The sequence below is a fragment of the Pristiophorus japonicus genome, chromosome 14 (genome assembly GCF_044704955.1).
Source record: "Pristiophorus japonicus isolate sPriJap1 chromosome 14, sPriJap1.hap1, whole genome shotgun sequence".
Taxonomy (NCBI): domain Eukaryota; kingdom Metazoa; phylum Chordata; class Chondrichthyes; family Pristiophoridae; genus Pristiophorus; species Pristiophorus japonicus.
In genome coordinates, this window is record NC_091990.1 from 57326926 (window position 1) to 57352063 (window position 25138).

The window sequence follows — 25138 nt, forward strand, 5'->3', positions numbered from 1 at the left end:
TCTACATGCTGCCCCTTGATGACAATGTCCAAAAACACAACGGCCCAGAAATCCCGGTTTCTCCTTCCCGCGGGCGTTCGAATGGATTTTAGAGAAAAGATGCGCACCTACCTGAAGCTGCTGTGCCCACGCGAGATCCCGGTCCTGAGGCCTCCCCTGACTGCGCGTCGCAGTGCGTGCACATCAGGACGTGCGCAGGTCTAGAGTTGGAGTCACATGGCTCTGGGCAGCCAATCAGGTATAGTATATTCTCATTCATAATAATAGGAATTCCGTAAGTTGGAGTTCCCATTATTATGAATGAGAAGCCCCCCCCAAACACTAATAACTAATAATAAAAGATAGAAAAAATGCACAACATATTTTTATTAATTTAAATTAAAGTTATTTATGTATTTAAAAAATATATCTTTTTCTGATTTTTAAAAAAGTTTTTTTAATTATGGTTTAAAATAAACTTACCATATGGGGAGGGTTTTTAACAATAAAAGGTGTTTTTAAAATTTTATTTTACAATGTTTTTGTGTATTTTAAAACTCTTACGCCTGTAACAGTAGGCTATGTGCCTGTTTTTATCAGGCGCAAGAGTTTTGAGGACATTTGCTGGGCAAGATATGGGTAAATACCGCAATTTTTCCCTTGCAAATGTCCTCGCTCCCGATATGTGCGAGATCTGTCAAGCCAGGAACTTGACAGATCGGAAAAGCCGGTTTTCAGCACATGCGCATTGTGCACTGAAAACCAGCTTTTCCGATGCCTTCCCGGGTCCATACACACTCCGTACGGAACTGGAGAGGCCGGGATTTCCAGGCCAATATTAAGTTCCACATGCATGATGATGACAGCCAGCTTGACCTCATAAACACCTCTCTCAATCCCTCCACTGTCTTCAAAGTGTCAGGATGCTTCTCCGATATCCAGTACTGGATCAGCATAAATTTCCTCCAATTAAATACGGCCCCAAATTCCATTCCCTAGCCACCGACTCCATCCCTCTCCCTAGCAACTGTCTGAGGCTGAAGCAGACTGTTCGCAAGCTTGGTGTTGTATTTGACCCCAAGATGAGCTTTGATTTTAAAATTCTCATCTTTGTTTTTAAAACCCTCCATGTCCTTACTCCTCATCTATATAATCTCCTCCAGCCCTACAACCTTCCAAAATATCTGCACTCCTCCAACTCTGGCCTCTTGCGTATATCTAATTTTAATCGCTCTACCATTGGTGGCCGTGCCTTCAGCTGCTGAGGCCCCAAGCTCTGGAACTCCCTCCCTAAAGCTCTCCGCCCCTCTACCTCTCTTTCCTCCTTTAAGATGTGCCTTAAAACCTACCTCTTTGACCAAGCTTTTGATTATCCAAATAGCTCCTTTTGTGGCTCAGTGTCAAATTTTCTTTCATTATGCTCCTGTGAAGCATCTTGGGCCATTTTACTGTGTTAAGTTTAGAAGAATGAGAGGTGATCTCATTGAAATATCCATAATTCTTGCAGGGCTTGACAGGGTAGATGCTGGGAGGATGTTTCCCCTAGCTGGGGAGCCTAGAACAAGGGGTCACAGTCTCAGAATAAGGGGTCAACCATTTAACAGTGAGATGAGGAGAAATTTCTTCACTCAAAAGGTTGTGAATCTTTGGGATTCTCTACCCGAGGGCTGTTGTTAAATATATTCGAGACAGAGATCGACAGATTTTTGGATACTAAAGAAATTAAGGAATATGGGGATAGTGTGGGAATGTAGAGGTAGAAGATCAGCCATGATCTTATTGAATGGCGGAGCAGGCTTGAGAGGCCAAATGGCCTACTCCTCCTCCTATTTCTCATGTTCTTATGTTCTTCTATAAACGGAAGTTGTTGTTGTTGTTGTTGTTGTTGTCGTCATTTCTGCACTCCTCCAATTCTGGCCTCTTGTGGATCCCTGATTTTTTTCGGTCCACCAGTGGTGGCCGTGCCTTCATCTGCCTGGGCCCTAAGCTCTGGAATTCCCTCCCTAAGCCTCTGTGCTTCTCTAGCTTTCTCTCCTCCTTTAAGATGCTCAGTAAAACGCAACTCTTTGAACAAGCTTTTTGGTCATCTATCCTAATATCACCTTATGCATCTCAGTGTCAAAGTTTGTTTGATCACTCTCCTGTGAAACACCTTGGGACATTTTTTTAAGTTAAAGGCTTTATATAAATGTAAGTTGTTGTTATTATCTAACCCCATTCTGTACCTGCCCTGGGAGTGTATGAGACAGCAGTTCTCTCTACTAACCATCTGGAGCAATGGGGTAACCAAGTGCTTTACACGGTTCAAGAAGGAACTCAAAGCTATTGATTGGCCAGTACAGGAGGCAACTGTCCCACCGATTAATTCATCTCAGATTGTGGTGGATCCCAGCTTCAGCGTGGCCTTAGTCTTCCAGGACTGTATTAAGAAAGGGTAAAAGGCACGGTCAGGCTGACAGCAGGCATGTATTTTTTATCACGTTTCAAGGACACCCTCAAAGCCTCCTTGATAAAGTGCAACATCCCCACCGACACCTGGGAATCCCTGGCCAAAGATCGCCCTAAGTAGAGGAAGAGCATCCGGGAGGGCGCTGAGCACCTCGAGTCTTGTCGCCGAGAGCATGCAGAAATCAAGCGCAGGCAGCGGAAGGAGCGTGCGGCAAACCTGTCCCGCCCACCCTTTCCTTCAACCACTATCTGTCCCGTCTGTGACAGAGACTGTAATTCCCGTATTGGACTGTTCAGTCACCCGAGAACTCATTTTTAGAGTGGAAGCAAGTCTTCCTCGATTTCAAGGCTCTGCCTATGAGGATGATGATTTTTATCAATGCCCACTGCAATTAGTGATCAATGTTCTCTGTGCATTCCACTGGACGCTGATGTCTAGAAACATGGGGAGGGAAGGGCGGAGGGAACAAGGGAGGGAAGAATTTACATTTACATTGTGCCTTTTATCCTCTGGTCATGGCAAGTTGCTTTACAGCCAATGAGTTATCTTTGAGGTGTAGATTACTGTTGCAACGTAGGCGAGCACAGCAGACAAATATGTGAACAGCTATGAGATAAATGACCTGATATATTTATGACGGTGTTGGTTGAGGGATAAATGGTGGGTGGGACACCAGGAGAACTCCCCTGCTCTTCTTCAAATAGTGCCATCGGAATTGTCACATCTATTTGAGGATGTGGTAGACAAGGCTTTGGCTTGACATTTCATCCAAAAGATGGCACCTCTGACCGTGCGGCAGTCCCTCAGTACAGCGCTGCAGTGTCAGCACAGTCTATGTATTTAAGTCTCGAGAGTGGAGCTTGAATCCACAACCTTCTGACTCAAAGCAAGAGTATTACCAACCGAGCCAAGGCTCACAACACCCAAGGTGGTTGGTGTGTGGCGAGCTGTCTTTGTAAGATGCTGATGAGGAAACTTTTGAGCCTTGGGATGCCATGTGCTGGAAGGCACTTACTTCCTGGAGGTCAGGTCATCATCATCATCATAATAGGCGGTCCCTCGAAACGAGGATGACTTGCTTCCATGCCAAAAAAGGATGCGTTCACAGATGTTTCAATGAAGGACCTACTATTCCAGGTCCTGAACTACATAGTATAGGGTGGAAGATGCCTGTGCGTGGATTGACAAAGCTAGGCCTTGGTCCAGTGGCAAGGATTAACCAAGACGACTGGAGACCAGCTCTGCAGGTCAGGTTTGAGAACATTCACTCACACATCCAGAGTTCAGTGTCTACACAGATTGGGTTGCAGAGTGGAAAGATACTGCTGCTGAAGCTCTGCCCCTCCAACTGGTGGAACCATTGTTGTGTGTGAAATGGTCTGTGTCCATTCTGTGGGCAGGAGGATGGTAACAATGCACTTACCTATTTCAGGGTGAGTTGTTCTGTCCACCATGTCACATGTGGGAAGGTCCTGATACCCGCTGCCCGTTCTCCAATGACCAACCCAGAATACAAAGTACGCAGGAGCTCTTTGGTATCGAGTTGGCCCCAAAAGTGACATACCTGGTGTTGGAAAATTGAAACTGCGTAGATCTTCTGTGATCAGTTTGGTAATCTATATCTGAGCTGGTCAGGTCCACAGGGTACAGCTGATTAATAGCCAGCTAGACCCACGGCTTAGTAACTTGAAGGGCTGGACCTATCACTAGGAGCTGGGATTCTTCCCATTCAGCTCTAGGAGCTGCGCAGGTCTCCAGTCATCTTGGTTAACCCTTGCCACTGGACCAAGACCAAGCTCTGTCAAGCCCGTGTGGTGGCTGGTGTGCAACTGCCACCACACGTTAAAAAAAATCCACGCACAGGTATCTTCCACCCTTCAATATGCAGTTCAGGACTTGGAATATTAGGTCCTTCATTGAAACACCTGTGAACTCATCGAACTCATCCCTCTTTGGCATGGAAGCGGGTCATCCTTGATTCAAGGGACCGCCTAAGAAGAAAAGTAGCTCTGCCAATCAATGTCTTGATAGTAAAGTGATCTGAGCTGGACAAACAGCAGGAAGGTTATCAGTGCACTCTGTGTTGCATGGTCTTAGCTGCTTAAGTTGCAGGAGCTCTGTGCACTCTTGGGGTCCCTAAGACTTGACTGTTTCCAACCCGCAGCTTAGCTCTTAGAAAGAACGTTCATTTATTTAGTGCTTTTCACAATGCGATGTCAGCCGTGGCTCAGTGGGTAACACCCTTGCTTTTAAGTCAGAAGATTGTGGGTTCAAGTCCCACTTCACAGACTTGAACACAAAAATCTAGGCTGACACTCCAGTGCAGTGCTGAGGGAGTGCCGCACTGATGGATAAGATGTTAAACTGAGGCCCCGTCTGCTCTCTCAGGTGGACTTAAAAAATCCCATGGCACTATTTCGAAGAAGAGCAGGGAAGTTATCCCTGGTGTCATGGGCAATATTTATCCCTCAATCAATATCACAAAAAAAAACATTATCTGGTCATTATCACATTGCTGTTTGTGGGAGCTTGCTATTCGCAAATTGGCTGCCATGCTTCCTACATTACAACAATGACTATACTCCAAAAAGTACTTCAATGGCTGTAAAGCACTTTGGGAGGTCCGGTGGTTGTGAAAGGTGCTATATAAATGCAAGTCTTTCTTTCATTCTTGTCTCAGGACGACCCAAAGCACTTTACCAACAAAGAAATGCTTTTTGAAGTGTAGTCGCTGTTGCAATATAGGAAACGTAGAGGATAATTTGTGCACAGCAAGCTCCCACAAACATCAATGTGATCATGACCAGATAATCTGTTTTAGTGATGTTGGTTGAGGGCCAAAAATATCGGCCAGGGCATCCCTCTGCTGCTCTTCTTCGAAATAGTGCCATGTGACATTTTACGTCCACCTGAGAGAGCAGATGGGTTCTCAGTTTAATATCCCATCTGAAATACGTCACCGCTCACAGTGCAGCACTCCCTCAGTACTGCACTGGAGTGTCAGACTAGATTCTGTGTTCAAGTCTCTGGAGTGGGGTTTGAACCCATTCCTGGGTTCGGGGGATTGTCCTATGAGGAGAGATTGAGCAGACTAGGCCTATATTCTCTAGAGTTTAGAAGAATGAGAGGTGATCTCATTGAAATATAAAAATTCTTACGGGGCTTGACAGGATAGATGCAGGGCTGGGGAGTCTAGAACCAGGGGTCACTGTCTCAAGATAAGGGGTCGGCCATTTAGGACTGAGATGAGGAGAAACTTCTTCACTCACAGGGTGGTGAATCTTTGGAATTCTCTATCCCAGAAGGCTGTGGAGGCTCAGTCTTTGAGTATATTCAAGACAAAGATCGATAGATTTTTGGATATTAAGGAAATCATATGGGGTTATGGAGATATGGGGATAGTGCAGGAAAGTGAAGTTGAGGCAGAAGATCAGCCGTGATCTTATTGAATGGCGGAGCAGGCTTGAGGGGCCGAAAGGCCTCCTCCTGCTCCTAATTCTTATGTTCTTATATGGTCTTACGTTCTTTTGTGTTCCTACAGACCTTAGCACAGGAAGGGTATTGTGCGGTGGAAGCACTGGCTACCAGCAGAGGGCCCGGCTGATCCAAGAAGGTAAGGAAAGGGGGCGGAAGAGGAGAAACGAAAGGTAACGAGGAGGGAAGGCTTTGTAGGTTCTGATACCAGGAATCGTAAACAGTCTTAAAAAATGGCCTCTCTCAATGAATCTTGTAGGAAAACAAGCTGCAGGAAGGTGAATGGAGCTTTGCACTGGAGAATTGGAGCTAACACACATTCGGGCTCTCAGTCAGTATGGTTTACTGTTGGATTCTCTAAGTACAAAGTTCAAATAATAAGGGGCTGAAATTGCACCCTCCACTTCAAGGTCCATTACCGCCCAAGAGGCGGTAATTGGGCAGTAAGGCCTTTCTGACCGGGGCAGGCGGATGGGCTGACCAACCAGAAATTGCCCCCAGACAGCGGAAACGGGTATTGGTCCCACCTGTGTTCCCGGCCCCGTTGGGCATGCGGCGACCCCTCTGTTGTGAGGAAACCAGTTCAACTGCATACACACTGGTCCAAAATTAAGCGGACTTAACTCAACTCATTCACAGCAGTTTAACCTCCCTCCTCTTGGTTGCTGAGCACTAGATGTGGCCAAAGGCTGGAGCCAAGAGGGCACCGGTATCCCAGCCCAAATTACACAGGCAACCACTGTGGAGTCAGTTACTTCCACCCTCCCACTCCAAACCGTGGATGTCCTGGTGAAGCAGGGGTAGGAGATAAGAGTTTAATGTTTCTGAGATACTCGGGATTGGTTACCAATCTAATCTAGCAACACTTGCCTGATAGGCAGTCCCTCTCCCACCTTTAGCCTCTACCCTCTCCTCCTTCACAATCTTCCCTGCCTCCCTCTGCTTTGGTTGGGGCATCACCAAAACATTCTCGCTTCTTCCTCCTACGTTCAGGGGCAGTGTTTGCGTTGCAGGGGCCCGGCTCGGTTTAGGGAGTGGATCCACTCGGGGACTATGCAGTTGTGTGGGTTGCACAGCCCGAACATCACCCCTGGTTTGAGCTCCTGATGGCCATAATACTATTCCATTCAGGACATGCGCCCTGCAGGAGACCGGTGGGCAAAGGAAGAGGGAGCTCCCAATGTAGAGCCTTTCCAGCCCAGCCCTGCTCACTCTGATGCAGAAGACCACTTTTGGGGTGGACAGAGGTTCTGCCTCCGATATGATTTCCCCCCCAGAAATTACTTGGCTATTTAGTGGAACTACCACTACACTCTCTCTCCAGAGTCATGGCAGTAAGTTGCTGGAAGGCCCAGGGATTTTTAGGGCCAGAATGTGAACAGGAAAAAGAGGATGTACAGTGGGGTGTGCGCACGGGAGGGAGAGCGCAGGAGGGGGAAAGACAGCATATGCGCGATGAGAGCATGTGTGTGAGACGGAGAGGGTGTATGCGCGAGAGGGCAGGCTCATGTGTGCGAGAGAGAGGGCGCGTGAGTGCGAAAGGGAGGGCGCGTATGTGCGAGACGGAGAGCACGTGTGAGCGAGAGGGAGAGTGTGTGTGCGCGAGTGCGTGAGAGGAAGAGTGCGTGTGTGCGTGTGCATGAGAGGGCGAGCGCGTGTACGCGTGTCGGCGAGAGGGAGAGCGCGTGTGTGCGAGAGGAAGAGCACGAGTGTGCGAGAGGGAGAGTCGTGTGTGCGAAGGAAAGCGTGCAACACGGGAAGGAGAGCACATACGGGGGAGAAAAGAAAGCAAGACTTGCATTTATATAGCGTCCCAAAGCGCTTACAGCCAATGAAGTACTTCTGAAGTGTCATCACTGTTGTAATATTGGGGAGAGCGGCTGGGGTGGGCGCCTGTGCGGGGGAGGAAGAGTGCATGCAGGATGGCACGTGAGCAGGACAATGTGTACAGGAAAGTAAATACAGGACAAGCCCTGTGATGTGATGGGCAATTCAGCTCCAGGAGATCAAATTTTATTAATTTGGATACAATTTAACAATATTTTGTCTGGCTACGGCATCCAATGTAAATATCAGTTGATCCAAAATTAGTTTCATGTTCTAATGTCACTTTCCTAATTAGGCCCTCGTGGCCCCTCACCGGTGTTTAACTCGTGCAACCATTAGGGTATGCAGTGCTTGCTTTGATTCACAGTTACCACCTGAGAGAGGGGCGAGGGGCAGGGAGAAGGTCGGGACCCCAAAGAAGAAGCAAATGATATTCAATTGACCTGCTTCAGTGGAGGTGACCCCATGCCCGGTGTTATGTATGCACTTGTGAGTATGTTCACAGGTTTGTTGAGCTGTTGACTGCTCCTGGGCACAGCCAAGGCAGCCATTAACCGGTCCAGGCAGCGGGCAGTCGAGGGGGTCGTTCAGTCCGACTGCCTGCCTCTCTTCCGTGCGTACATCCAAACCAGGGTGTTCCTGGAGATGGAGCACGCGGTGTCCACCGGTATGCTCGCGGCCTTCCGCGAGAGGTGGGCACCGGAGGGACTGGAGTGCATCATCACCCCCGACAACCAAATTTTAATTTGATTTAAGTTTACTGTCCAAAGTTTAATTTGTTTAATTGTGTCGGTTTTAGTGTCCCCCGCCCCCCCCCGCCGCTTTAATCAGGGGGCACTTGTATTAATGTTATCAACTAAAATAGTTGTAGAGCTGTTGAGTTGGAAGTGGCTTAGCCAGTCACGTGATGTTCACAAGGCTCAATAAAACTCCAGCTAGTTGGGTTTGAGGGATCCACGATGAGGCAGGTGGTTGTGAGTCTGGTGGATGAACTGATAATGTGTAGTGTGATTATTGAACCTTTTGCTAATAAACCAACTAGTTCTCAATAGCAATGTGTTGCTATGAATCGTTAAGCAAAGAACCCATGAAGCAAATACATTACACTCGGGATTTTGGATAGGGTCAGTGGTGGGTGAAGGTTTTGGGCAGATCTCCCTGCACTCCACCCTCATCTCACACTTCCACCAGCTCAAATGGTCCTTCAGAATCTTGAAGCCAATTTCCGGAGGCTCAGGAAGCCAGCGGAGCTGGGTGAGGGTGGGACGTTGTACGGGAGAGCCTGGGCTGGTATTTGTGAAGGTTGGAAAGGGGTTGGGCACTGAGAAGAGAACTTGCGAAGTCCATCCTCAGATTGATGTTGGTGCGGATTTGGGTTTCCGAAGCAGGTGTGAGGTTCGGACACGAGCAGAAAGTAGTGCCGAAGCACAACCAGGCTATCCAGGAGGTGGACCGGGTATGAGGTAAGACAATTAGCTCTGGGTTGAACTGAGGTTCTGCACCTCCTAGATTAAGCCCGAGAGGGCAGCCAAGGAGGCTGTTGGAGTTGCAGGCAGTGGCACGTGGGTGCTGGTGAGAGTTGAAGGGGTGGCTTCAGCCTTGCTGATATTGAGCTGTTGGAAATTTTGATTGTCCAGGATTTACATAGAATTATACAGAAATTACAGCAAAGAAACTGGCCAATTGGCCCAACAGGTCCAGGATGGTGTTCATGTTCCACCGAAGCCTCCTCGCACCCTATTTCATCTAACCCTATCAACATATCATTGTATTCCTTTCTCCCTCATGTACTTATCCAGTTTCCCCTTAAGTGCAGCTATTCTATTCACCTCAACTACTCCTTGTGGTAGCGAGTTCCACATTCTAACCAATCTCTGGGTAAAGAAGTTTCTCCTGAATTCCTTCTTGGATTTATTAGTGACCGTCTTATATTTATAACTCCTAGTTTTGAACTCCCCTGCTTGATGTTGGGCAGGCAGTCAAATAGTACAGCAACAGCCCAGGGTCAATGGTAACGATAGATTTGGGTAGCGAGATAGAGTTGGGAATAGCCAATAGCTGGTTATACCTATGATGGAAGCTTGACCCGATGTAGATGATGAATGGGAGAGGAGAAGGGACAGAGCCCTAGTTTCACTGGGGAGAAGAAACTGCTTGCAGCAACGTATTTACTGTTGGAACAGATTAGAATGAAAGAAAGAACTTGCATTTCTATAGTGCCTTTCACGACCTCAGGACGTCCCAAAGCGATTTACAGCCAATGAAGTTCTGTTACAATGTAGGAAATGCAGCAAAGAATTTGTGCAAAGCAAGCTCCCACAGAGAGCAATGTGATAAATGACCAGATAATCGGTTTTAGTGATGTTGGTTGAGGGATAAATATTGGCCAGGACACCGGGGAGAACTCACCTGCTCTTCTTCAAAATAGTGCCAGGGAATCTTTTACATCCACCTGAGAGAGCAGGTGGGCCCTCAGTTTAATGTCTCATCCGAAAGAAGTTTATGATGCTTAGTTGCAACATGACTGGATAGAACAAGCTCAGTGGAGCAGTTGGTTTTATGTTTGAATAAAGAACGTCCTTCAACCATTTAATCTCATTCTACTAGAACACCCAGCATCTTTTCACAACACCATCCACTCCAATCTGCTATAATAGAGTATTACCAGAGATATGGGACAGTAGTCAAGTGGTGATAGTATCGGACTGCTGATGGCAATGGACCTTCTCGACCTGTCTGCAGCCTTTGACAGGGTTGACCACTCAATCCTCTTCCTACGCCTCTCCACCACCGTCCAGCTGGGTGGGACTGCACTCGCCTGTTTCCATTATTATCTATCTAATCATAGCCAGCGAATCACCTGCAACAGCTTCTCTTCCCGTCCCCGCATCGTTACCTCTGGTGTTCCCCAAGGATCTATCCTTGGCCCTCTCCCATTTCTCATCTACATGTTGCCCCTTGGCGACATCATCTGAAAACATGGCATCAGTTTCCATGTGTACGCTGACGACACCCAGCTCTACCTCACCACCACTTCTCTCGACCCCTCCACGGTCTCTAAATTGTCAGACTGCTTGTCCAACATCCAGTTCTGAATGAGCAGAAATTTTCTCCAATTGAATATTGGGAAGACACAAGCCATTGTTTTCGGTCCCTGCCACAAATTCCGTTCCCTAGCCACTGACTCCATGCCTCTCCCCAACTTCTGTCTGAGGCTGAACCGGACTGTTCGCAACCTTGGTGTCTTATGTGACCTTGAAATGAGCTACCGACCACATATCCACGGCATAACTAAGACCGCCTGTTTCCACCTCCGTAACAGCGCCTGTCTCCGCCTCATCTGCTGCTGAAGCCCTCATCCATGTCTCTGTTATCTCTAGGCTTGACTATTCCAACGCACTCCTGGTTGGCCTCCCACATTCTATCCTCCATAAACTAGAGGTGATCCAAAACTCAGCAGCCCGTGTCCTAACACACCAAGTCCGCTCATCCACCACCCCTGTGCCCGCTGACCTACATTGGCTCCCGGTTAAGCAACGTCTCGATTTGGAAATTCTCATCCTTGTTTTCAAATCCCTCCATGGCCTCGTCCCTCCCTGTCTCTGTAACCTCCTCCAGCCCATAACCCCCTGAGATGTCTGCGCTCCTCTAATTCTGCCCTCTTGAGCATCCCTGATTATAATTGCTCAACCATTGGTGGCCGTGTCTTCTGTTGCCAAGGCCCCAAGCTCTGGAATTCCCTTCCTAAACCTCTCCACTTCTCTACCTCTTTCCTCCTTTAAGACACTCCTTAAAACCTACCTCTTTGACCAAGCTTTTGGTCATCTGCTGTAATTTCTCCTTATGTGGCTCTGTCAAATCTACTTGTTTTTTCTTATACCACTTCTGTGAAGCGCCTTGGGACATTTTACTACGTTAAAGATGCTATATAAATAGAAGTTATTGTTGTTGTAGTATGTACTGTCAATGGTAATGAACTGTTGACGGTACTGGACTTGTGAAGGTACTGGATTGATCAGTTCAAATCCCACCACAGCAAGTTGTTAAATTTGAATTTAATTAAAGATGATTAGTGAAAGTGTCAGATTGTTACAAAAACCGATCTGGCTCCTTGATGTCTTTTGGAGAAGCAAGCCATCCTCAGCCATTCAGGCCTACACACCACTCCAGTCCACACTGTAGTTGACTTTTAATATCCTCTGAAGTGTTCTAGCAATCCACTCAATGGTGCACATGATCTTCACCACGCATCAACTACAAGAGAAATGCAGGGAACAGCACCAACCCTTGTACACGGCCTTCTTTAACCTCACAAAGGCCTTTGACACTGTTAACCACGAGGGACTATGGAGCGTCCTCCTCCGTTTCGGCTGATCCCAAAAGTTTGTCACCATCCTCCGCCTGCTCCACGACGACATGCAAGCCGTGATCCTGACCAACGGATCCATCATAGACCCAATCCACGTCCGGACCGGAGTCAAGCAGGGCTGCGTCATCGCACCAATGCTTTTCTCAATCTTCCTCACTGCAATGCTCCATCTCACTCTCAACAAGCTCTCCGCTGGAGTGGAAATAAACTATAGAACCAATGGGAACCTGTTCAACCTTCGTCACCTCCAGGCTAGATCCAAGGTCGTCCCATCCTCTGTCATCGAATTACGGTACATGGATGGCGCTTGCATCTGCACACATTCAGAGGCCAAACTGCAAGCCATCGTCAACATCTTCATCAAGGCATATGAGAGCATGGGCCTTACACTAAACATCTGTAAGATAAAGGTCCTCCACCAACCTGACCCCACCTCACAGCACTGCCCCACCCAGTCATCAAAATCCATGGCTTGGCCTTGGACAATATGGACCACTTTCCATACCTTGGGAACCGACTATCAACAAGGGCAGACATCGACAACAAGGTCCAACACCACCTCCAGTGTGCCAGCACAGCCTTTGGTCGGCAGAGGAAGAGAGTGTTTGAAGACCAGGGTCTCAAGTCTGGCACCAAGCTTATGGTCCACAGTGATACCCGCCCTCCTGTATGGCTCAGAGACACGTACCATGTACAGTAGACACCTCAAGTCACTGGAGAAATATCACCAGCACTGCGTCTGCAAGATCCCGCAAATCCCCTGGGAGGACAGATGCACCAACATTAATGTTCTCGTTCAGGCCAACACCCCCAGCAGCGAAGCACTGACCACACTCGACCAGCTCCGTTGGGTGGGCCACAACATCCACATGCCCAACACGAGACTCCCAAAGCAAGCGCTCTACTCAGAACTCCTACACGGCAAGCGAGCCCCAGGTGGGCAGAGGAAACATTACAAGGATACCCTCAAAGCCTCCCTGATAAAGTGCGAAATCCCCACCGGCACCTGGGAGTCCCTGGCCAAAGACCACCCAAAGTGGAGGAAGAGCATCCGGGAGGGCGCTGAGCACCTCGAGTCTCGTCGCCGAGAGTATGCAGAAACCAAACGCAGGCAGCGGAAGGAGCATGCGGCAAACCAGTCCCACCCACCCTTTCCTTCAACCACTATCTGTCCCACCTGTGACAGAGACTGTAATTCCCTTATTGGACTGTTCAGTCACCTGAGAACTCACTTTTAGAGTGGAAGGAAGATTTCGAGGGGACTGCCCATGATGATGACAGTCAGGAAAAAAGCCCACCGACAATGAGGAATGGGCACTAAACTCGTGGCCTTGCTGCTATCGTGGCCTTTCTGTAACTGTTCTGAGAACAGTTACAGAAAGCCCTATTTTTGCAGAGACGGACTGTTGTCATTGCTCTCCAGACTGTGAAGAAACATTTGTTCACTGTGTGTGAGACTCTGCTCACTGTGCATCAGTCAGCGTTACATTCTGCACTTTTGCGTTGCATCATTCAATCGAAAACATGCAGCAAACTGATGAGAGTTTGTCTCTGTGCTACTGGTGCTTCATTTCTCATTGAAAATCCACAGGAGAACCCGGTGTTTGCCTAGTCTGTGCTGCCTGATAACACTACCCTCAGCACACACACTCCCCAGGATGAATACACCATTACAAGTTCGTGGGAATGCATTTTAATTCACCAGCCCCGAGTCACGATGACTTTTATATCTTCACATTCAAAGGATTAAAAATGTACCCGCTTCAATCATTTTGATTGTCAGGCAAAGTTTAGCTAAAGAAAAGTTGTATTCCATTTAAAAATGAAAGAACGGGTGCTTAGGTCTGGAGGAGATGACACTGAGACACACACGGATTGTACAGTACCAGACGGGAGTGAACCATGTCCTTTTACCCAGTGTGAGCTGCATGTATACAGGAGCTGACATGAGCTGTTCAGCATCAGACGGAATTTGAGCTGGTGACTGGAGCTTGCCCCAGCAGGAGTGTCAAATCAGGAATGTGATTGTGTGGTCCGCACCATCTCACGCCTTCATTTTAAACTAAATTTGTAAATGTGTTGGTTAAATTGTAATCAGTAAAAGACGGAGGATGTCACAGCATGATTCTTTCACTTCTAGGATGATGGTCCAAACCTCAGGCACGCCATCCCTCAGACAGCTGGGTCGGGGCCTGTTATACTAAGCCTGCAGCATCTCTATTTATTCAGCCAGACAGTGATCAAAACAACATTTGTGTAATTTGCAAGCTATGGGTGATGTTGTACTATCACCCGCTGGCTGACTGTTTCTTGGGGTGATTCGGAGTTGGGAAACGGATACAAAGACTGATGTTACTGAGCCATATTTTAGGGCTGGGTTTTCCTTCGCTACGTCATCAGAAATTGAGTGGGATGACGCCAGACATTCCAACCCTGACCTCCACTTGCCCCCCACCCCACCCCCGGGGATATGGAGCAAATGGAGTTTAGGTACCGACCAGCCACGATCCAGTCGAATGACGGAGCAGGCTCGAGGGACTGAATGGTCTACCCTTGCTCCTATGACTGGATTAAAGGAACCAAATATCAAGCTAAAACCAGGCAAAAAATGGTTTATAAACATGCTCCTGGTAATTTTACTCTTGGGGTTCCTTTATCATGTATGCCACTTGGCGCACTAGGTCCGTCAGCAGAGCGGGTAACCCTTGCCACTGGACCAAGACCTAGCTCTGTCAAGCCCGTGTGATGGCTGGGGTGCAACGGCCACCATACGTTAAACAAATCCACGCACAGGCATCTTCCACTCTTCAGGATGTAGTTCAGCATCTGGAATATTAGGTCCTTCGCTGAAACACCTGTGAACTCATCCGTTTTTGGCGTGGAAGCAAGTCATCCTCGTTTCGAGGAACTGCCTATGATGATGATGTCACTTGGAAGGTATAGTGAACATTGAACTCTAACCTTATGCCTTGAGGACCTGGGTTATAACCCAGCCAGGACTGATGGGATGAAAGTTTCCTCTCTCCTTTCCCCATGCTCCAAATGCAAAATGAAGGTTGGTGCGGGTCATACGAGCAAATGCGGCCTCCACAGCACAGAGAGTTAGCATCTCAAATAGCAATCTCACTCAGAGAGGCCACAAAAACAGATCAGGGGAATGGAGAAGCAGACACTGGAACAGTATGGGGTGGCACTTATAAGGCTGTGCCCGAGGCAGATTGACAGAGCAGAGTAAAAAGAGCTTTGCTCTGAGTCTAACCACAGTTGACACTGACACCAAAGTGTCTGAAATGGAAGTGATCCATCACCACTAGACTGAAGACGGTCTCCGTTGGTGGTGGTGAAGACCAGATCGGTGTCTGATTACCTGTAACACGAGAAACAAATGGGATCATTCTACTGGGAGAAACCTGCAGGAATGGTGCTGGCCCGCTGACTGGCAGGAGCCCTGTCCCCCCACCCCCCACTCCCCTGCCCCCCAGCCCCTCAGATACCAGTAGCCTCTGCTCACTGCGGTTATGGGAAGGGTCAGCCAAGACCCAGCAAGGAGAATTCCGAGAGAATGATCACCAGTCGCAAATGGCGCCCCCGCCCCCGGCGCTCCAATTCCCGCCAATAAATAGCAATAAATACAGGAGCACTGAGCGGCATTTTTCAAATTACACGTGATCGTCGTCTCATCAGCACTCTGACTGGGGATGTGCCTGGCTATTACACATAACCGTCAGGACTTCTGAAAGGTCAGAAGAGTAGTGAGGAGCTGGAATGTTTGGCTGCCTTAACATCTGGAGATTCCTTTCACCAGACTATAACTTTCCTCCTGGCTGTCAGGGGATGTGAAGGAAGATACTGGATAGGAAAGATTCGTCGACATAATCTGTAGCCCTTCCACCAAATGACAAAGCTTTGTTTCCATTTAAGCTTTGTTTCCATTTAACCCAGTACAGGCCTCACGCTGTGTTCGTTATTAAATAAGAACTAAACTCTCTTTGAGGCAGGCAAAGAGCGCTCACAGTGCAAGAGCTGTAGCGCACTGGTCTATCCCTTTCTCTGTAACCTCCTCCAGTCCCGCAAACTCTCCGAGAACTCTGCTCTGCTCCAATTCTGGTCTCTTGTGCGTCACCCCGTCCCTCCCTCCTTCTCTCCCTCCCTCCCTCCCTTCCTCCTTCTGTCCCTTCCTCTCTCCTTCCCTCTCTCCCTCCTTCCCCCTTCCCTTCCTCCCTCCTCTCTCCCTCCCTCCATCCATCCCTCCATCCATCCCCCCCTCTCTCCCTTCCTCTCTCCCTCCCCTCCCTCTCTTCCTCCGTCCCTGCCATTAGCTATCGAAGCCCTAAGCTCTGAAAATCCCTCCTGAACCTCTCCACCTCTGTGATAGGCTGGAGGGAAGGAGTGATTTAATGACAAAAGTGATGATGCTGCAAGGCAAAATGGGGTGATAATGCGATAAGTATGGAAACAAAACATGCTAGTGGAATGCTGGCCTTTATATCTCGAGGACGAGAGTACAAGAGGGTAGAAGATGTGCTGCAGCGATACAAAGCCCTGGTTAGACCACACCTGGAGTACTATGAGTAGTTCTGGTCACCACATCTCAGGGAGGATATATTGGCCTTGGAGGGAGTGCAGCTAGGTTTACCACAATGATACCCGCACTCCAAGGGTTAAATTACGAGGAGAAATTACACAAATTAGGGTTGTATTCCCTAGAATTTCGAAGGTGAAGGGGTGATCTGATTGAAGTTTTCAGGATATTAAGTGGAACAGATAAGGTAGATAGAGAGAAACTATTGCCGCTGGTTGGGGAATCTAGGACTAAAGGCATAGTGTAAAAATTAGAGCCAGACCTTTCAGGAGTGAAATTAGGAAACATTTCGACACACAAAGGATGGTAGAAGTTTAGAACTTTCTTCTGTAAATGGCAATTGATGCTAGATCAATTGTTAATTTTAAATCTGAGATTGATAGCCTTTTGTTAACCAAAGGTATTAAGGGATATGGGCCTATATGAACTATACGGGTATATGGAGTTAGGTCGCAGATCAGCCATGATCTCATCAAATGGCAGAACAGGCTCGAGGGGCTGAATGGCCTCCTCCTGTTCCTATGAGCCTGGAGGAGGTGTAAATGGTTTCAGCAGAGAATATCAGAGGGGGAGGAAAGCGTGGATAATGGGGCAAAGGGGAGAAGGCTCCCGTGGTCCGAGAATGTGATGAACGATTCTCCGGGGGGGGGGGGGGGGAAAGACCACCGTTAGGGGATCCAGTTGGATTTGTGATTCCAATCAGAGCGGGGGAAAGACGACCTGCCCACACTAAAATACCTGGCACGTTCCTGGGCTGGCAGTAGCTGGGGCTGGTGGCGATACAGCGCAGTCCTCTCCGTGCCCCAGAGCTGTGCTGATTCTCTTATGATCACTGTGATCTTCAGTCAGGATCAATAGCACTCGACTCACTGCAACAGCTGAAGAGTACAGTTACCAACCCTCCAGGATTTCACTACGTTAAAGGCGCTATATAAACACAAGTTGTTGTTGTTGTAATAAGTTACCCCCTTTACTATTCACCTCTGACCTTTCTTCTTGATCCTGTGTAGATTGAGATCATTAAAGCAGCCTTAATTATGTCGCATCTGTAAATGTCTTTGTGTGTGCGAATAGGACAATCGTCACTGGGTGTAGATGAAGCTTCAAGGGATGGTGTGGCTGTACTGAGAGTTTTGGGGCAGGCTCAGTCACATAAAGCCTCTCCGACGCTGCCAAAGTACGTCATTGGCTGTAAAGCACTTCAGGACATGCTGAGGATGTGAAAGGCGCTATAGAAATGGAAGTCTTGTTTCATGAATGATCCAGTTGAAAACAGGTCTCAAGGCTCGGAATAGCTGTACTTTCATATTTTATGGAGATTAATGAACATTTATTTCATTTTTTTTAAACACTGAATACCAATGTTTCGACAGAGGTGACCATGGTAGACCAACCCTCACAAGATCTTTGGTTACTGTAGATATGGTGAGTTATACAGAAATGCACCATACTCTGCACACGGCCGGCGTTATGTTAAATAAAGATAGTGCTTATTAAGTACAATATGGAGGCAGAGAACTGAACAATATGTGTACAGACTGTCTGCAGCACTCTATATATTTATATATATATCTATATTGTTTATGGCCCCATCCCTCCTTATCTTGGTAATCTCCTCTAGTGCAATAACCCTCCGAGAATTCTGCATTCCACCAACTGCGGCCTCTTGCGAATCCTTCACTCCCTTGATTCCTCCATTGGCGGCCATTCCTTCAGATGTCCAGGCCATAATCTCTGGAATTCTCTCCATAGACCTCTTCATCACTCTCTCCTCTGTTAAGATGCTGCTCCAAACCTAACCCTGTGACCAAGCATTTAGTCACTTGTCCTAATATGCTTGGCTCGGTGTCAATCTTTGACTGATAATGCTCCTGTGCGGCACCATGAGACGTTTTATTATGTTAAAGATTCTATAGGAATGCAAGCTGTTGTTGTTATAATTATAATTTTGGCTGCAGGATATCGACACTGTCACTGTCCTATTGCAGTATGTGCACACTGGGGCTGATTTTCAGCACCTTACCACCAACTGCTGCCCGCTGCCACCAACATTCCTCCTGGAGATCTGCCCAGTGCCACTTTCGGGGTGGCCTGGAGCGGGCGGGAGGGGAGAGCTGCCGAGAACCCCCCGCTGATGTCAGCGGACGGCCAAGTGGCGCAACTGAGCTCTTGCCCGCCGAGCTCTCAGATTCCTGCGGGTGGGAGTCGGCGGGATTCGGCGGGAGAACGGGGGCGGACCGCTGGCTGGAGGCCGCTCTGTCCCCGACGGTAAGTATGAAGAAGCTGAAAAAAAGGTAAGTGAATATTTTAATACTTTTTTTCAACAGCGACTTACCGGGATGGGGTCCCCTGAAGGTCTTCGGATACTTTTTGTATTTTTTGCTGTTGTTTTCTTTTCAGGTCTTTGACCTCCCGTGGGCCCGACTCCATCCTCGGCGGCACTTGGGCGGCAAGCGCCTCTGCCGCCGAGATTGTGACCTCCCGCCCGCTGCCGCCCAGACTGGCGGTGTATGTCGTTCATTTGCCACCCGCCGACCTTCGAGGGACCTTCTTCCTGAATATCCCGCCCAAAGTACCGACCGGTACCTCGGCGGCCATTGGCGGCACTTTGGGCGGCACTTGGCCGGACGGAGGCCTTGCTGAAAATCGGCCCCACTGACCTATTGCAGTATACACACACTGTCACATTGCAGCATATACACACTGTCACATTGCAGCATACACACACTGTCACATTGCAACATACACACACTGTCACATTGCAACATACACACACTGTCACATTGCAGCATATACACACTGTCACATTGCAGCATACACACACTGTCACATTGCAACATACACACACTGTCACATTGCAACATACACACACTGTCACATTGCAACATACACACACTGTCACATTGCAGCATATACACACTGTCACATTGCAGCATACACACACTGTCACATTGCAACATACACACACTGTCACATTGCAACATACACACACTGTCACATTGCAGCATATACACACTGTCACATTGCAACATACACACACTGTCACATTGCAGTATACACACACTGTCACATTGCAACATACACACACTGTCACATTGCAGCATATACACACTGTCACATTGCAGCATATACACACTGTCACATTGCAACATACACACACTGTCACATTGCAGCATATACACACTGTCACATTGCAGCATATACACACTGTCCTGTTGCAGTATATACACATTGTCACATTGCAGTATATACACACTGCAGTATATACACATGGTCCTCATCATCATCATAGGCAGTCCCTCTAAAAGTGAGTTCTTAGGTGATTGAACAGTCCAATGCAGGACCTGCAGTCTCTGTCACAGGTGGGACGGTCTGCACTTGGGCAGGAACGGAACCAATGTCCTAGGGGGAGTGTTTGCTAGTGCTGTTGGTGAGGAGTTAAACTAATATGGTAGGGGGATGGGAACCAAAAGGAGACAAAAACAAAAGACAGAAAAGAGATGAGTAAAAGTGGAGGGCAGAGAAACCAAAGGCAAGAAACAAAAAGGGCCACTGAATATAAAAGGGCTGCAGGAGGGGTAAAAACGAAAAATCATGGTTTAAAAACTAGGATGAAAACACTCTACCTAAATGCACGCAGCATTAGAAATAAAGTAAATGAGTTGACGGCACAAATCATTACAAATGGGTATGATTTGGTGGCCATTACAGAAACATGGTTGCAAGGTGGCCAAGACTGGGAATTAAACATACAGGGGTATCTGACGATTCAGAAAGATAGGCAAGAAGGGAAAGGAGGTGGGGTAGCTCTGTTAATAAAGGATGATATCAGAGCAGTTGTGAGGGATGATATTGGCTCCAATGAACAAAATGTTGAATCATTGTGGGTGGAGATTAGAGATAGTAAGGGAAAAAGTCACTGGTCGGCGTAGTTTATAGGCCCCCAAATAATAACTTCATGGTGGGGCGGGCAATAATCAAGGGAATAATAGAGGCATGTGAAAAAGGAACGGCAGTAGTTATGTGGGATTTTAACCTACATATCGATTGGTCAAATCAAATCGCAGGGGGTAGCCTGGAGGAGGAATTCATAGAATGCATACGGGATTGTTTCTTAGAACAGTATGTAACAGAGCCTACAAGGGAGCAAGCCATTTTGGATCTGGTCCTGTGTAACGAGACAGGAAAAATAAACGATCTCCTCGTAAAAGATCCTCTCGGAATGAGTGATCACAATATGGTTGAATTTGTAATACAGATTGAGGATGAGGAAGTTGTGTCAGAAACGAGCGTACTATGCTTAAACAAAGAGGACTACAGTGGGATGAGGGCAGAGCTGGCTAAAGTAGACTGGAAACAAGGACTAAACGGTGGCACAATTGAGGAACAGTGGAGGACTTTTAAGGAGCTCTTTCATAATGCGCAACAAAAATATATTCCAGTGAAAAAGAAGGGCGGCAAGAGAAGAGATAACCAGCCGTGGATAACCAAGGAAATAAAGGAAAGTATCAAATCAAAGACCAATGCGTATAAGGTGGCCAAGGTTAGTGGGAAACTAGAGGATTGGGAAAATTTTAAGCAACAACAAAGAATTACTAAAAAAGCAATAAAGAAAGGGAAGATGGATTATGAAGGTAAACTTGCGCAAAACATAAAAACAGATAGTAAAAGCTTTTACAGATATATAAAACGGAAAAGAGTGACTAAAGTAAATGTTGGTCCCTTAGAAGATGAAAAGGGGATTTAATAATGGGAAATGTGGAAATGGCTGAGACCTTAAACAATAATTTTGCTTCCGTCTTCACAGTGGAAGACACAAAAACCATGCCAAAAATTGCTGGTCATCGGAATGTGGGAAGGGAGGACCTTGAGATGATCACTATCACTAGGGAGGTAGTGCTGGACAGACTAATGGGACTGAAGGTAGACAAGTCCCCTGGTCCTGATGAAATGCATCCCAGGGTATTAAAAGAGATGGCGGAAGTTTTAGCAGATGCATTTGTTATAATCTACCAAAATTCTCTGGACTCTGGGGAGGTACCAGCGGATTGGAGAGCAGCTAATGTAACGCCTCTGTTTAAAAAAGGGGGCAGGCAAAAGGCAGGTAATTATAGGCCGGTTAGTTTAACATCCGTAGTGGGGAAAATGCTTGAAACTATCATTAAGGAAGAAATAGTGGGACATCTGGATAGGAATAGTGCAATCAAGCAGACGCAGCATGGATTCATGAAGGGGAAATCATGTTTAACTAACTTACTGGAATTCTTTGAGGATACAACGAGCATGGTGGATAGAGGTGTACCGATGGATGTGGTGTATTTAGATTTCCAAAAGGCATTCGATAAGGTGCCACACAAAAGGTTACTGCAGAAGATAAAGGTACGCGGAGTCAGAGGAAATGTATTAGCATGGATAGAGAATTGGCTGCCGAACAGAAAGCAGAGAGTCGGGATAAATGGGTCCTTTTCCGGTTGGAAATCAGTGGTTAGTGGTGTGCCACAGGGATCAGTACTGGGACCACAACTGTTTACAATATACATAGATGACCTAGAAGAGGGGACAGAGTGTAATGCAACAAAATTTGCAGATGACACTAAGATTAGTGCGAAAGCGGGTTGTGTAGAGGACTCAGAGAGGCTGCAAGGAGATTTGGATAGGTTAAGCGAATGGGCTAAGGTTTGGTAGATGGAATACAATGTCGGAAAGTGTGAGGTCATCCACCTTGGGGGAAAAAAAAAATGTAAAATGGAATATTATTTGAATGGGGAGAAATTACAACATGCTGTGGTGCAGAGGGACCTGGGGGTCCTTGTGCATGAATCCCAAAAGGTTAGTTTGCAGGTGCAGCAGGTAATCAGGAAGGCAAATGGAATGTTGGCCTTCATTGCGAAAGGGATGGAGTACAAAAGCAGGGAGGTGTTGCTGCAACTGTATAAGGTATTGGTAAGGCCGCACCTGGAGTACTGCGTGCAGTTTTGGTCATCTTACTTAAGGAAGGATATACTAGCTTTGGAAGGGGTACAGAAACGATTCACTAGGCTGATTCCAGAAATGAGGGGGTTACCTTATGATGATAGATTGAGTAGACTGAGTCTTTACTCCTTGGAGTTCAGAAAGATGAGGGGTGATCTTATAGAAACATTTAAAATCATGAAAGGGATAGACAAGATAGAGGCAGAGAGGTTGTTTCCATTGGTGGGGGAGACTAGAACTAGGGGGCACAGCCTCAAAATATGGAGGAGCCAATTTAAAACCGAGTTGAGAAAGAATTTCTTCTCCCAGAGGGTTGTGAATCTGTGGAATTCTCTGCCCAAGGAAGCAATTGAGGCTGGCTCATTGAATGTTTTCAAGTCAAAGATAGATAGATTTTTAAGCAATATGGGAATTAAGGGTTACGAGGAGAGGGCGGGTAAGTGGAGCTGAGTCCACGACCAGATCAGCCATGATCTTATTGAATGGCGGAGCAGGCTCGAGGGGCTAGATGGCCTACTCCTGTTCCTAATTCTTATGTTCTTATGGTTAGAGGAAAGAGTGGGTGGGGAGTCTGGTTTGCCGCACGCTCCTTCCGCTGCCTGCGCTTGATTTCTGCATGTTCTCGGCGATGAGACGAGGCTCAGTGCCCTCCCGGATGCTGTTACTCCACTTTGGCCAGGGACTCCCAGGTGTCGGTGGGGATGTTGCACTTTATCAGCGAGGCTTTGAGGGTGTCCTTAAAACATTTCCTCTGCCCACCTGTCGCTCGCTTTCCCTGTAGAAGTTCCGAGTAGAGCGCTTGCTTTGGGAGTCTTGTGTCAGGTATGCGAACAATGTGGCCTGCCAAACAGAGCTGGTCGAGTGTGGTCAGTGCTTCGATGCTGGGGATGTTGGCCTGAACGCGGACACTAATGTCGGTGCGTCTGTCCTCCAAGGGAATTTGCAGGATCTAGCGGAGACAACGATGATGGTATTTCTCCACCGATTTTAGGTGTCTACTGTATATAGTTCACGTTTCTGAGCCATACAGGAGGGCAGGTATCACTACAGCCCTGTAGACCATAAGCTTGGTGCCAGATTTGAGGGCCTGATCTTCGAACACTCTCTTCCTCAAGCAGCCAAAGACTGCACTGGTGTACTGAAGGCGGTGTTGAACCTCGTCGTCTATGTCTGCCCTTGCTGATAATAGGCTCCTGAGGTATGGAAAGTGGTCCACGTTGTCCAGGGCCGCACCATGGATCTTGATGACTGGGGGGCAATGCTGTGTGGTGGGGTCAAGTTGGTGGAGGACCTTTGTCTTACCGATGTTTAGTGTAAGGCCCATGCTTTCATACGCCTCAGTAAACACATCGACTATATCCTGGAGTTCAGTCTCTGAATGTGCGCAGATGCAGGCGTCGTCCGCGTACTGTCGTTTGACGATGGAAGATGGGACGGTCTTGGATCTGGCCTGGAGGTGATGAAGGTTGAACAGGTTCCCACTGGTTCTATAGTTTAGTTCCACTCCAGTGGGAAGTTTGTTGAGAGTGAGATGGAGCATTGCAGCGAGGAAGATCGAGAAGAGGGTTGGTGCAATGACGCAGCCCTGCTTGACCCCGGTCCGGACGTGGATTGGATCTGTGGTGGATCCATTGATCAGGATCATGGCTTGCATGTCATCGTGGAGCAGGCGGAAGATGGCTACAAACTTTTGGGGGCAGCCGAAACGGAGGAGGACCTCACGGTTAACAGTGTCAAAGGCCTTTGTGAGGTCAAAGAAAGCCATGTACAAGGGTTGGTGCTGTTCCCTGCATTTCTCTTGCAGTTGTCGCGCCGTAAAGATCCTGTCCGTTGTACCCCGTAGTGGATGGAATCCACACTGTGACTCCGGGAGGAGCTCCTCAGCCATAGGGAGAAGACGGTTGAGGAGGATTCTAGCGATGACCTTCCCCAGTTGCTGATAACAGGGAGATTCCTCTGTAGTTAACGCAGTTGGAATTATCCCCTTTTTTAAAGATGGTCACGATTACTGCATCTCAGATCTCCCAGCATGCTCTCCTTCCTCCAGATGAGAGGTCATGTATTCGTGCCAATAGCGCTTCTCCGCCATGCTTCAGTGCCTCAGCAGGGATTCCATCCGCTCCCGTGGCCTTGTTGTTCTTGAGCTGATGGATGGCCTTTTCTACCTCGTGCAGTGTTGGGGTTTTACTGAGATGGTGGCGGGTAGCATGCTGCGGGATGGAGTCGAGGACACTCGAGTCAAAGGCAGAGTCTCGAATGACGAGATCTTTGAAATGCTCCTTCCAGCGGAGTCCTGACTGCCTCGGTGTCCATGATGAGTATTTCCCCGTTCTTGGCCAGCAGTGGGGTGGGGCCGTGGGTGCTTGGGTCATAGGTGGACTTGACTGCGATGAAGAATCCTCGCACATCATGGCTGTCGGCCAGCTGCTGAATCTCCTGTGCTTTCTCCATCCACCACCTGTTCTTTAGGTTGCAGGTTTTTTGC

At 47.8% G+C, this 25138-nt stretch overlaps 1 long non-coding RNA gene across 4 annotated transcripts in view; it reads left to right on the forward strand.

The window, feature by feature from the left end:
* LOC139279919 (uncharacterized) overlaps positions 1-25138 on the forward strand; it is a 74974-nt gene that overhangs the window by 2416 nt on the left and 47420 nt on the right. For 3 of the 4 annotated variants that reach the window (XR_011596548.1, XR_011596549.1, XR_011596551.1), the window contains exon 2: positions 5970-6041. This is a non-coding gene — a long non-coding RNA (uncharacterized lncRNA). Of the gene's footprint in view, positions 1-5969; positions 6042-18053; positions 18097-25138 lie in introns of those variants that run through there. The other variant, XR_011596550.1, reaches the window with a different exon arrangement.